At 36.4% G+C, this 13,327-nt stretch overlaps 1 long non-coding RNA gene across 3 annotated transcripts in view; it reads right to left on the bottom strand.

Annotated features, from left to right (window-relative positions):
* The window catches only part of LOC109027129 (uncharacterized), a 105,172-nt gene that overhangs the window by 88,554 nt on the left and 3,291 nt on the right, over positions 1–13,327 (bottom strand). The gene's annotated exons all lie outside the window — the stretch shown is intronic.

Here is a 13,327-nt window from a genome sequence, read left to right as displayed (position 1 = left end):
ATATGAGGCCTTGCTTTGTTGCCCAGGCTGGTCTCAGGCGATCCTCTCACCTTGGCATGCCAAAGTATTGGGATTACAGATGTAAGCCACTATATCCAGCATGAATCACTTTTCATTAAAACAAAATATGAGTGATCCTCCTGGCCTGTTATTTCCCACTTGTTGATGAGAATGAACTCCAATTTATACAGATAGCACTTATTTTTATATGAGTAAATTTAAAGGATAGTTTTTTTAAAAACTTTTATTTCAGGTTTGAGGGTACATGTGAAGATTTGTTACATAGGTAAAAATGTGTCATGGGACAGTTTGTTGTACGTGTTATTTCATCACTCATGTATTAAGCCCAATACCCAATAGTTACCTTTTCTGCTACTCTCTCTCCTCCCACCCTCCCCCCTCAAGTAGACCCCAGTGTCTGTTGTTTTCTTCTTTGTGTTCATAAGTTTTTATCATTTAGCTTCTTCTACCTATAAGTGAGTATATGTAGTATTTGGTTTCCTGTTCCTGCTTTAGTTTCCTAAGGATTATAGCTTCTAGCTCCATTCATGTTCCTGCAAAAGATAGGATATTGTTCTTTCTTTGTGGCTGCATAGTATTCCATGGTGTAGATGTACCACATTTTCTTTATCCAAACTGTCATTGACGGACATTTAGGTTGATTCCATGTCTTTGCTATTGTGAATAGTGCTGCAATGAACATATGTTTGCATGTGTCTTTATAGTAGAATGATTTATAGTCCTTTGGCTCTATATCCAGTAATAGCATTGCTGGGTTGAATGGTATTTCTGCCTCTAGGTCTTTAAGGAATCAGCACACTGCCTTCCATAATGGCTGAACTAATTTTTACCACAACAGTGTAAAAGTGTTCCTTTTTCTCCACATCCTTGCCAGTACCTGGTTTTTGTTTTGTTTTTTACTTTTAATAATAGCCATTCTGACTGGCATAAGATGGTATCTCACTGTAGTTTTGATTTGCATTTCTGTAATGGTTAGTGATATAGAGCTTTTTATCATATGCTTCTTGGCCGTCGGTATGTCTTCTTTTGGAAAGTGTCTGTCCATGTGCTTTGCCCATTTTTAAATGCGGTTGTTTTTCTCTTGTAAATTTGTTTAACTTTCTTATAGATGCTGGATATTAGACCTTTGCATAGATTACAAAAATTTATTCCCATCCTGCAGGTTGTCTGATAGTTTCTTCCGCTGTGCCAAAGCCACCGCTTGTCCATTTTTGCTTTTGTTACAATTGCGTTTGGTGTCTTTGTCATAAAATTTTTGCCCACTCCTATGCCCAGAATGGTATTGTTAGGTTGTCTTCCAGCATTTCTATAGTTTTGGGGTTTGCAGTTAAATCTTTAATCCATTTTGTGTTATTTTTTATATGGTATAAGAAAGGAGTCTAGTAAAAATCCTCTGCGTATGGCTAGCCAGTTATCCCAGCAACATTTATTGAATAGGGAGTTTTTTCCCCATTGCTTGTTTTTGTCAGCTTTGACAAAGATCAGATGGTCATAGATATACAGGCTTTTTTCTGGGCTCTCTATTCTGTTCCATATGGTCTATGTCTGTTTTTGTACCAGTTTCATACAGTTTTGTTTGCTGTAGCCTTGTAGTACATAGAGTTTGAAGTTGGATGATATGATGCCTCCATCTTTGTTCTTTTTGCTTAGGATTGCCTTGGCTATTTGGGCTCTTTTTCTGGTTCTATATGAATTTTAAAATAGGTTTTTTCTAGTTCTGTGAAGAATGTTATTGCTAGTTTGATAGGCATAGCATTTAATCTATAAATTGCTTTTGGTAGTATAGCCATTTTCACAATATTGATTCTTCCTATCCATGAGCATGGAATGGTGTTCCATTTGTTTGTGTCTTCTCTGATTTATTTGAAGAGTGGTTTGTACTTCTTATTGTAGAAATCTTTCACCTCCCTAGTTAGCTGTATTTCTAGGTATTTTATTCTTTTGTGGAAATTGTAAATGGGATTGACTTTTTGATTTGGCTCTTGATTTGGCTGCTGTTGGTGTATAGGAATCCTAATAATTTTCTATGTTGATTTTGTATCCTACAGATTTGCTGAAGTTGTTTATCAGCTGGAAGAGCTTTTGGGCTGAGATTATTACATATAGGGTTTTCTATATGTAGAGTCATGTTGTCTGCAAACAGAAGTTGTTGGACTTCCTCTCTTCTTATCTGGATGCCCTTTATTTCTTTCTCTTGCTTGATTGCCCTGACCAGAACTTCTAACACTATGTTGTATAGAAGTGTTGAGAGAGAGCATCCTTGTCTTGTGCCGGTTTTCAAGGGGAATGTTTTTAGCTTTTGCTCATTCAGTATAATATTAGCTATGGAATTGTCATAGATGACTTTTATTATTTTGAGGTATGTTCCTTCAATACCTAGTTTATTGAGAGTTATTAACATAGAAGGGTGTTGAATTTTATTAAAAGTCTTTCGGTGTTTATTGAGATAATCTTGTGGTTTTTGTCTTTAGTTCTATTTATGTGATGTATCACATTTATTGATTTGTGAATGTTGAATCAACTTTGCATCTGGGGAAGAAGTCTGCTTGATCATGGTGGATTAGCCTTTTGATATGCTGCTGGATTCAGTTTGCAAGTGTTTTGTTGAGGATTTTTGCATCAATGTTTATCAAGGATATTAGCCTAAACTTTTCTTTTTTGTGTGTGTCACTGACAGGTTTCGGTAAGATGACGCTGGTATCAAGAACAATTTGAAGAGGAGTCTCTCCTGCTCATTTTTGTTTGTTTTGTTTTTCAATAGTTTCAGTAGGAAGGGTACCAGCTCATTTTTGTACATCTGACAGAATTTGGCTGTGAATCCGTGAGGTCCTGGGCTTTTTTGTTTGTTTGTTAGCTATTTATTACTGATTCTATTTCAGAGCTCATTATTGGTCTGTTCAGGGAATCATTTTCTTCCTGGCTGCTATCACAGAGGCAGAAAATTAACAAAAATATTCAGGACCTATACTCAATGTTAGACCAAATGGATCTGATAGAGCTTTTCAGAACTCTCCACCCAAAAGCAACAAAATATACATTCTTTTCATCATCACATGGTGAGTACTCTAAAATTGACCACATGATTGGACATAAAACAATCCTCAACAAATGTAAAAGAACCAAAATCATACCAAACACACTCTCAAACTACAGGATAATAAAAGTATAAGTCAAGATTAAGAAAATTGCTCAAAACTGGCCGGGCACGGTGGCTCACACAAGAAATCCCAACACTTTGGGAGGCCAAGGCAGGCAGATCACGAGGTCAGGCAATCGAGACCATCCTGGTTAACATGGTGAAACCCTGTCTCTACTAAAAAATAGAAAAAATTAGCCAGGTGTGGTGGCGGGCACCTGTAGTCCCAGCTACTCGGGAGGCTGAGGCAGGAGAATGTCATGAACCCGGGAGGTGGAGCTGGCAGTGAGCCGAGATCACACCACTGCACTCCAGACTAGGTGACAGAGCGAGACTCTGTCTCAAAAAAAAAAAAAAAGAGAGAAAGAAAAGAAAGAAGTAAAATTGCTCAAAACCATGCAATTACATGAAACTTAAACAACATGGTCATAAATGACTTTTGGGTAAATAATGAAATTAAGTCAGAAATCAGTAAGCTATTTGAAACTAATAAGAACAAAGATATGACATAACAGAATCTCTAGGACACAGTTAAGGCAGTGTTAAAGGGAAAACTCATGGTAATAAACGCTCACATAAAAAAGTTAGAAAGATCTCAAATTAATAACCTAACTTCAAAATGGAAAGAATTAGAGAAGCAAGAACAAATCATGTCCAAAGCTAGCAGAAGACAAAAAATAACAAACCAGAGCTGAATGGAAGGAAATTGAGACACAAAAAACCATTTAAAAGAGCGATGACTCCAATAGTTGTTTTTTTAATAATAAAATAGGCCACTAGCTAGACTAATAAAGAAGAAAAGAGAAGATCCAAACAAAAAAGAGACACAATTAGAAATGACAAAGGTAATGTTGACTCCACAAAAATAAAAACAACCATTAGAAACTACCTGCTGAGACCAGCTCGGTCATGCAGACCCTAACCCAGTGGCGCCAGAGGAATTAAAGACAAACACACAGAAATACAGAGTGCGGAGTGGGAATCAGAGGGCTGACAGCCTTCCGAGCTGAAAGCCATGAACCAAGTTTTACCCACATATTTATTGACAGCAAGTCAGTGATAAGCATTGTTGCTGCAGATTATAGATTAAATAAAACGGGAAACAAAGGAATGGGCTCTGGCTAGTTATCTGCAGCACGAACATGTCCTTAAGGCACAGATCGCTCATGCTATTGTTTCTGGTCAGAACACCTTAAGCGGTTTTCGACCCTGAGTGGGCCAGGTGTTCCTTGCCCTCATTCCAGTAAACCAACAACCTTCAGCGTGGGCATCATAGCCATCATGAGCATGTCACAGTGCTGCAGAGATTTCGTTTATGGCCAGTTTTGGGGCCTATTTATGGCCAGATTTGGGGGCCTGTTCCCAACACTACTATAAAAAGCAGAGCTCTGTGGCCGACTCCTGTAATCCCAGCTCTTTGGGAGGCTGAGGCAGGTGGATCACGAGTTAAGGAGATCAAGACCATCCTGGCTCACACGGTGAAACCCCGTCTCTACTAAAAATAGAAAAAATTAGCCGGGCATGGTGCCAGGCACCTGTAATCCCAGCTACTCGCTATGCTGAGGCAGGAGAATCGCTTGAGCCCAGGAGGCGGAGGTTGCAGTGAGCTGAGATTGGGCCATTGTACTCCAGCCTGGGTGACAGAGCAAGACTCTGTCTCAAAAAAAAAAAAAAAAAAAGAAAGAAAGAAAGAAAAATAAAAAAAAAGAAACTACTATAAACACTTCTACACACACAAACTAGAAAACCTAGAAGAGATGGATAAATCCTAATACACCCTCACAAGATTAAGCCAGGAAGAAATAGATTACCTAAAGATAGTTTTAAGGTCACAGTTGTTCAGAAAAATGAAAACATTTAAAATAAATAAATAAATAAAAATCATTTGAAACTATTGCCCATTTCTGAGAGATGGAAATTACATACATAAAACCCATTATTTTTATTTATTTTTCTCATGTTTTAAAAGAATATTAAATTCCCTTCTAAAAATGTAGGTCCAGATATTCACATAAAATCATATATATAATTTTGATGAGCAGTCTTATCTACAAGAGGCTACAAATTATTAATAGTTAGACTATTTCCAGACTAAAGAGACTATGTTCTTGTTTTCAAAATGTTCTCATCGATGGTTTTCCTCAAGAACAAATAATCTCCCCCTGGAAAAATATAACATGATTAGGAATTGAATGTAGATATTTCAAGTATAAAACAGTATTAAAAATTATACTTACATAAAGATTGATAGATAGAGAGACAGATAGATAGATGACAGATATGAATGGAAGGAAGGTCAACTATCTCTCTAGAAATTTGAAAATATTTTATTTAAATATTAATACAAATTCAATTTTATACTGTCTCTACTATTTGCTTTTTAAAATTTTCTTATAATAATTATACAAATGCAATGTATCACAAAGTGCCATACAGCTCTATCATTTACTGAGTATGCCACCACTGAATAAGGATGAGAAGCAGTGCTGTCTTCCAGTTTTAGGGTCAGTTGACTGACTCTAAAGGAAACAGAAGATAGACAACTTCAAAAGTAATATAACTTAGCATGAATTAAAATTGCTTCTACCTGATTAAAAAGACAGATATGAAAGTATTAACTGTACAGACACATGAACAAAGGTGTCTGGGATAGAAAATCCCTATATGGATGTAGAAAAGCCAAGTTCTGCAACTTTAGTTTGCCTATTACTGGAGGATTTTAAAACAATTTTTGTCCTTGGTCTCAAATTAACATTGTTGCTACTTATTATATATTATACAATAATATAATAATTATTTTATATTACATATGTTGATTTTATAACATACAATAACTGTAAATGCTTTCCTACATTGAAATTTAGTTTTCCCAACTCCATATTATAGTAAATAAGTTCTCTATTGTGTATTTCAGGAGATGAAAGTTTAAAGAAGCTAATCAAGTTGTTCTTTATGTCAAGTTTTTCTCACAATCCACATACATTAGCAAAGACTGCCAGGTTGTCTAAAAATTGGCCACTTTTTACTACTTCAACCACTATACTGTGATTTAACCATTACCTTTAAGCTATACTATACTATACTATGATTTAACTATTACCATAACCATTAAGTCATTACTGACTAGAGTTTAGACTATTACAATAGTTGCTAATCAGTTTCCTTGCCATAAGACCTTGCCTCTTTCTCCTGTGCTCACACAGTCTATTCTTTTTATGGTAGTGCCATGGACTGAATGTTTATGTCCCTCCAAAACTTATGTTGCAACCCTAATCCCCAGTGCTATGGTACTTGGAGATAAGGCCTTTATGAGGTAATAAGCTTTAGATTAAGTCAGGAGGGTGAGGTTCTCCTGATCGAATTAATGCCCTTTTAAAAAGAGTAAGAGAGGTGAGCTAGTTCTCTGTCCACCATGTGAGAGGACACAGTGAAAAGGTGCTGTTTGTAAACCAAGAATAGGGCCCTCTGTAACAAAATAACCATGCTGGTTCCAGGATCTCAGACTTCCAGCCACCAAAGTCTAAAAAATAAATGTTTGTTCTTAAAGCCACCCTGGTCGAAATTATAATATCGACTGACCTAGATAAGTAGCCAGTGTGATCTTTTAAAAACTGTCAGTCAGGGCCGGGCACAGTGGTTCACACCTGTAATCCCAGCACTTTGGGAGGCCAAGGAGGGCGGATCACAAGGTCAGGAGTTTGAGACCACCCTGGCCAACATACTGAAAACGTGTCTCTACTAAAAATACGGAAATTAGCTGGATGTGGTTGCACGTGCCTGTAGTCCCAGCTACTCGGGAGGCTGAGGCAGGAGAATCACTTGAATCAGGAGGCAGAGGTTGCAGTGAGCTGAGACCATGCCATTGCAGTCCAGCCTGGGTGACAGAGCGAGACCCCCTTTCAAAACAACAACAACAACAAAACAAAACAAAACAAAACAAAAACACTGTCGGTCAGATTAAAAAGTTGCAGTTAAATCCAAAATCTAAAGTGCTTATTATGGTCTAAAGGCCCAAATGATCTGATTCTTGGTTTCCTCCATAACTTCACCTGCTGTCTCCCTTGCTTGTTGCATAACCTCACATGCTTCCTTGCTATACTTCCCTCCTGTTCTCTGTCACTTCCTTTCTGCGGCTACTAAAATGTCTCTACAACCTACACTGGCTATCTAATCCTCTCAATCTGCTTATTCTTCTTAATAATAGTATTACCATCTGAAATGCATATTTGTGTTTATTTTTAGATTCTCACTTCTCTATCATGTCGTTGAGAATAAAGAACTTAACGTGTTGTATTTATTGCAGCACTCTCAGCTCTTAGACTAGTGCCTGAAATCCTGTTATTGCTTAATGAATATTTGTTGAATGAATAAAAAGTTCACTGAGCTCAGTTATCAAGTCTCAGAGCTTACATTTGATCCTGGATTTCTCTGATTTCTAACCATACACAATACTGAATTTATTGTCCCCCATATGTCTAAATAGTTCACTAATATGTGTTTGATGCAACTAATCTCTGAGGGAGGCAGAATAATTGTACAAATTTCATCAGATTTTAGACAAGAAATTTGTAATATTAGGGGATGTTTTAATTAGCTCCAGATGGTTAAATTCAACTGTTCCTAATATGGAAAGCCAGAATGAAATCTTCTAACTTACAATACTATAAACAAACAAAGTAGTTGAAAAAAACAAAATAACAATGTACGCTGAAAAAAAATCACTTAATATTTTAAAATTACTTAAAAATAATTGTGTCTCAATAATTCGGATCAATTATCTCTACTATTAAGGTTGATTAGTTCCTGATTGTTAGTAAAGATTTACTCTAAATAGCCTGTTAATAAAAACTCAGTTTAGTGAATTCATGAGTTACTCTAAATCAATTTCTATGTCCACCTTTGAAATTCCAAATTTTCCCCCATAACTGTTATGAATCCAGCTGTTAGCTGGATCATGCTGAGGATTCATTTGTGAAATCTTCTTTGCTATTATAAGATTAAAATTGGGTTCAAAAACTACCTACCAGGTACTATGCTTATTACCTGGGTGGCAAAATCATCTGTAAACCAAACCCCCATAACACACAATTTACCTATATAACAAACATGCACGTGTACCCTTGAACCTAAAATAAAAGTTTTAAAAAATGAGGTTCATTAGCACATAATATTCATCCCTAAATAATTCAATGGTTTCAATATGGTTTTAGGCTAACATTAGAATTAGGTATTTATTGAACCTCTTCTTGTATGGAAGAATAATATATAATAATAATAATAATATATGATAATAACATATATTTATGAATACACTCATTAGTTGAATTCAAAATACCAAGAGAGCAACTGTCAGTGGTAAATTATTTCAAAATGACAGATTATTAAAATACTCTCATTTATATTCAGACATTTGTAAATTTTTGAAAAACATTATTTTATTTTTTTCCCGCTGATTAGAGAAATGAGTAAAATGTTAGTCAGAAGGCAGCCAACTTGCTGCAATAGAAAGAACAAATTACAGTAACAAAACTGACTTTATGTATTACCGTAGTCCACAATTCTCTTAAATTATGATGAAATTCAGTTTTTCATGCACTGCCACTGATGGATTGTTGTTATTTTTAGACCCAGTGCTGCAACAACAAGTCGCCAGTGTTAGAAGTGCCCTGGCTAACATGGTGATGGTTACAGCTTTGACTGAGATTACTCCTGACACAGGTCAGGCAGAGCAGTAGACTGGGTCATACTGTCCTGGCAGCTGGTCTTTTTCTTGCCCTTGTATCTTAGAGAAATATGAACCTGTTCAGCCCACACAGCATTGTGGTGGTAATCATTTCTAATGGAGTGTGGTTACAAGATGTTGCAGAAATATATATATCATTTTTTCCTGGTAATATATCTTCTTTCTAAAGAGCAAACAATGTCCTACTTAACAAGAATGGCCACATTCATCTTGATCTGCCTGGGTGTTAAACTTTTCATGGTTGCTGTACTGATTTTTTTAAACAAAAAGCAGTAGAATGCTTAAACATGTTGGAACACAAACAAACAAAGGATTTATATATATAAGGATTGAATGGCGTAGTTATTTTTTGTTGTTGTTTTTCAGGATGAGTGCCCAATCATTCAAGCAACAAATGCTTCTGTTATGTTTGTTTTGTCTGGATTTTTAAAGACAGCTAAATAATAATACCTGTAGTTAGGGGAGAAAAGTGCAAAAAAAAGCTATTAAAATGCTATCTTCAAAATTTAACTTACAAGTATTACAATTGTTTTTTTCTTATTCAGACTAAAAAAGAGGCAACCAGACAGATGGTAAGTGTAGTCTAATCCTGTGGCAGAGAAGGATGGCTGCATATTCAATATCCATTCTGTTTATCTTCCTTAGTAACAGCATAACAACTTTATTTCAGGATGGAAAAACAACAACAACAAACTTTTGCAGCTTTCCTTGCCACTAGGAGTGAATGAAATGTAAATGGAAAGTAATACCTCAGAGAACAATTTTTTAAAAGGGCCCTAATTTAGCTAGAAAGTTGCTTGTTTCCCTGAATATTTGTCTTATTCCCACTTCCTTGGCACCAGAAATAATGTTTGGTTCCTCCATAAGCGTCCTGTGACAGTGACGTGACCTCAGATAGAAAAATCATATACTAAGAATGGCTGAGTAGAAAGGAACCACCATGGATTGACTTCCTCTGGATTTCTTTATGAGAGAGAAAGTATAATAACCTGTGTAAGCCACTGTTTTAATGACCATCTTACTAGCAAAAGGATTTCATTTCTGCATGAGACAACTCCAGACTCTGTGAGTGGGAAGTTATTCTTCTTATATCCACTCTACGGAAATTGTAGCATTTCCAATTTCCAATTAGCATTAGATTTTTTTCCAGAGAATTGTTCAGAGCCACCATAACTAGAGAGATCATGTTGTTAAGTAGATGAATGGCCTCCACATGTCCTGCTCCATCAGTAATTTTCCCTACCGTCTCCTTGTAGATAGTTGTGTGTTAACAATCTGTATGTTTGTTCAATAATTCTTTGCCCCAGTTGAATTTACATAATGTGATTAAATTTCATTGAGGCCAATGTTGTAAAATAATTCACAAAATTTCTTCTGCATATGACAATTATGAATTAAATGGAAATTTTTTCTGTGAACTAAAATATCTGCTTTCTTTGGGGTAGAGAATAAAAATAAGGCCAAAGATCACATATTGAGAGGGACAGCTGGACAAAGCAAACTGAAATGTTTGGTTCCAAATAGTTATCCTGGTTCTTGAAGATTCCATTTGCTTTCTCTATCTTCATTAGTAAGCACTAAATAGCAGGATTTTATACATTATACTGTTTCTGTGATTGAATGTGTGTCTTTGGGATAATTATCACCTAATCTTTGAAATATATTTTGCATATTTGGTAACAGAAATTTTATATTAGAAAATATGTAGACTCAAAAATTTTTTAGCATGCCAGGCAAAGTTACAGTGGCAGCAGTTTTTTAATATCCCTAAATCATCCCACGAAATATAGCAAAGAAATGAACAAAACAACAAAAATGATCACAGCCAACATACACCATAAAACCAACTGACAAAGTAACTCCACGAGTCCCAAAATGCATGCAGGTAAGGCCAAATCACTGACAGCAACAATATCTGGAAAGTATAGTAAAACAAATTTGGTGGCCTAACCATAAACTTAATGCAAAACATCCAAAATCTTGCTAAGACTTCCCTTTGTCAGATGAGTAGGTTGCGAAAATTTTCTCCCACTTTGTAGGTTGCCTGTTCATTCTGATGGTAGTTTCTTTTGCTGTGCAGAAGCTCTTTAGTTTAATTAGATCCCATTTGTCAATTTTGGCTTTTGTTGCCATTGCTTTTGGTGTTTTAGGCATGAAGTCCTTGCCCATGCCTATGTCCTGAATGGTAATGCCTAGGTTTTCTTCTAGGGTTTTTATGGTTTTAGGTCTAATGTTTAAGTCTTTAATCCATCTTGAATTAACTTTTGTATAAGGTGTAAGGAAGAGATTCAGTTTCAGCTTTCTACATATGGCTAGCCAGTTTTCCCAGCACCATTTATTAAATAGGGAATCCTTTCCCCATTGCTTGCTTTTGTCAGGTTTGTCAAAGATCAGATAGTTGTAGATATGCAGCGTTATTTCTGAGGGCTCTGTTCTGTTCCATTGATCTATATCTCTGTTTTGGTACCAGTACCATGCTGTTTTGGTTACTGTAGACTTGTAGTATAGTTTGAAGTCAGGTAGTGTGATGCCTCCAGCTTTGTTCTTTTGGCTTAGGATTGACTTGGCGATGCGGGCTCTTTTTTGGTTCCATATGAACTTTAAAGTAGTTTTTTCCAATTCTGTGAAGAAAGTCATTGGTAGCTTGATGGGGATGGCATTGAATCTATAAGTTACCTTGGGCAGTGTGGCCATTTTCACGATATTGATTCTTCCTACCCATGAGCATGGAATGTTCTTCCATTTCTTTGTATCCTCTTTTATTTCATTGAGAAGTAGTTTGTAGTTCTCCTTGAAGAGGTCCTTCATGTCCCTTGTAAGTTGGATTCCTAGGTATTTTGTTCTCTTTGAAGCAATTGTGAATGGGAGTTCACTCATGATTTGGCTCTCTGTTTGTCTGTTATTGGTGTATAAGAATGCTTGTGATTTTTGTACATTGATTTTGCAACCTGAGACTTTGCTGAAGTTGCTTATCAGCTTAAGGAGATTTTGGGCTGAGACAATGGGGTTTTCTAGATATACAATCATGTCATCTGCAAACAGGGACAATTATGACTTCCTCTTTTCCTAATTGAATACCCTTTATTTCCTTCTCCTGCCTAATTGGCCTGGCCAGAACTTCCAACACTATGTTGAATAGGAGTGGTGAGAGAGGGCATCCCTGTCTTGTGCCAGTTTTCAAAGGGAATGCTTCCAGTTTTTGCCCATTCAGTATGATATTGGCTGTGGGTTTGTCATAGATAGCTCTTATTATTTTGAGATACTTCCCATCAATACCTAATTTATTGAGAGTTTTTAGCATGACGGGTTGTTGAATTTTGTCAAAGGCCTTTTCTGCATCTATTGAGATAATCATGTGTTTTTTGTCTTTGGTTCTGTTTATATGCTGGATTACATTTATTGATTTGCGTATATTGAACCAGCCTTGCATCCCAGGGATGAAGCCCACTTGATCATGGTGGATAAGCTTTTTGATGTGCTGCTGGATTCGGTTTGCCAGTATTTTATTGAGGATTTTTGCATCAATGTTCATCAAGGATATTGGTCTAAAATTCTCTTTTTTGGTTGTGTCTCTGCCCGGCTTTGGTATGAGGATGAACAGACACTTCTCAAAAGAAGACATTTATGCAGCCAAAAAACACATGAAAAAATGCTCACCATCACTGGCCATCAGAGAAATGAAAATCAAAACCACAATGAGATACCATCTCACACCAGTTAGAATGGCAATCATTAAAAAGTCAGGAAACAATAGGTGCTGGAGAGGATGTGGAGAAATAGGAACACTTTTACACTGTTGGTGGGACTGTAAACTAGTTCAACCACTGTGGAAGTCAGTGTGGCAATTCCTCAGGGATCTAGAACTAGAAATACCATTTGACCCAGACATCCCATTACTGGGTATATACCCAAAGGACTATAAATCATGCTGCTATAAAGACACATGCACACGTATGTTTATTGCGGCACTATTCACAATAGCAAAGACTTGGAATCAAGCCAAATGTCCAACAATGATAGACTGGATTAAGAAAATATGGCACATATACACCATGGAATACTATGCAGCCATAAAAAATGATGAGTTCATGTCCTTTGTAGGGACATGGATGAAATTGGAAATCATCATTCTCAGTAAACTATCACAAGAACAAAAAACCAAACATCACATATTCTCACTCATAGGTGGGAATTGAACAATGAGAACACATGGACACAGGAAGGGGAACATCTCACTCTGGGGACTGTTGTGGGGTGGGGGGAGGGAGGGAGGGATAGCATTAGGCGATATACCTAATGCTAAATGACGAGTTAATGGGTGCAGCACAGCAGGATGGCACACGTATACATATGTAACTAACCTGCACATTGTGCACATGTGCCCTAAAACTTAAAGTATAATAATAATAAAAATAATAAAAGACTTC

This window comes from Gorilla gorilla, chromosome 5 (assembly GCF_029281585.2).
Source record: "Gorilla gorilla gorilla isolate KB3781 chromosome 5, NHGRI_mGorGor1-v2.1_pri, whole genome shotgun sequence".
In the NCBI taxonomy this organism is placed as follows: domain Eukaryota; kingdom Metazoa; phylum Chordata; class Mammalia; order Primates; family Hominidae; genus Gorilla; species Gorilla gorilla.
This window is presented reverse-complemented; position numbering and strand designations above follow the sequence as displayed.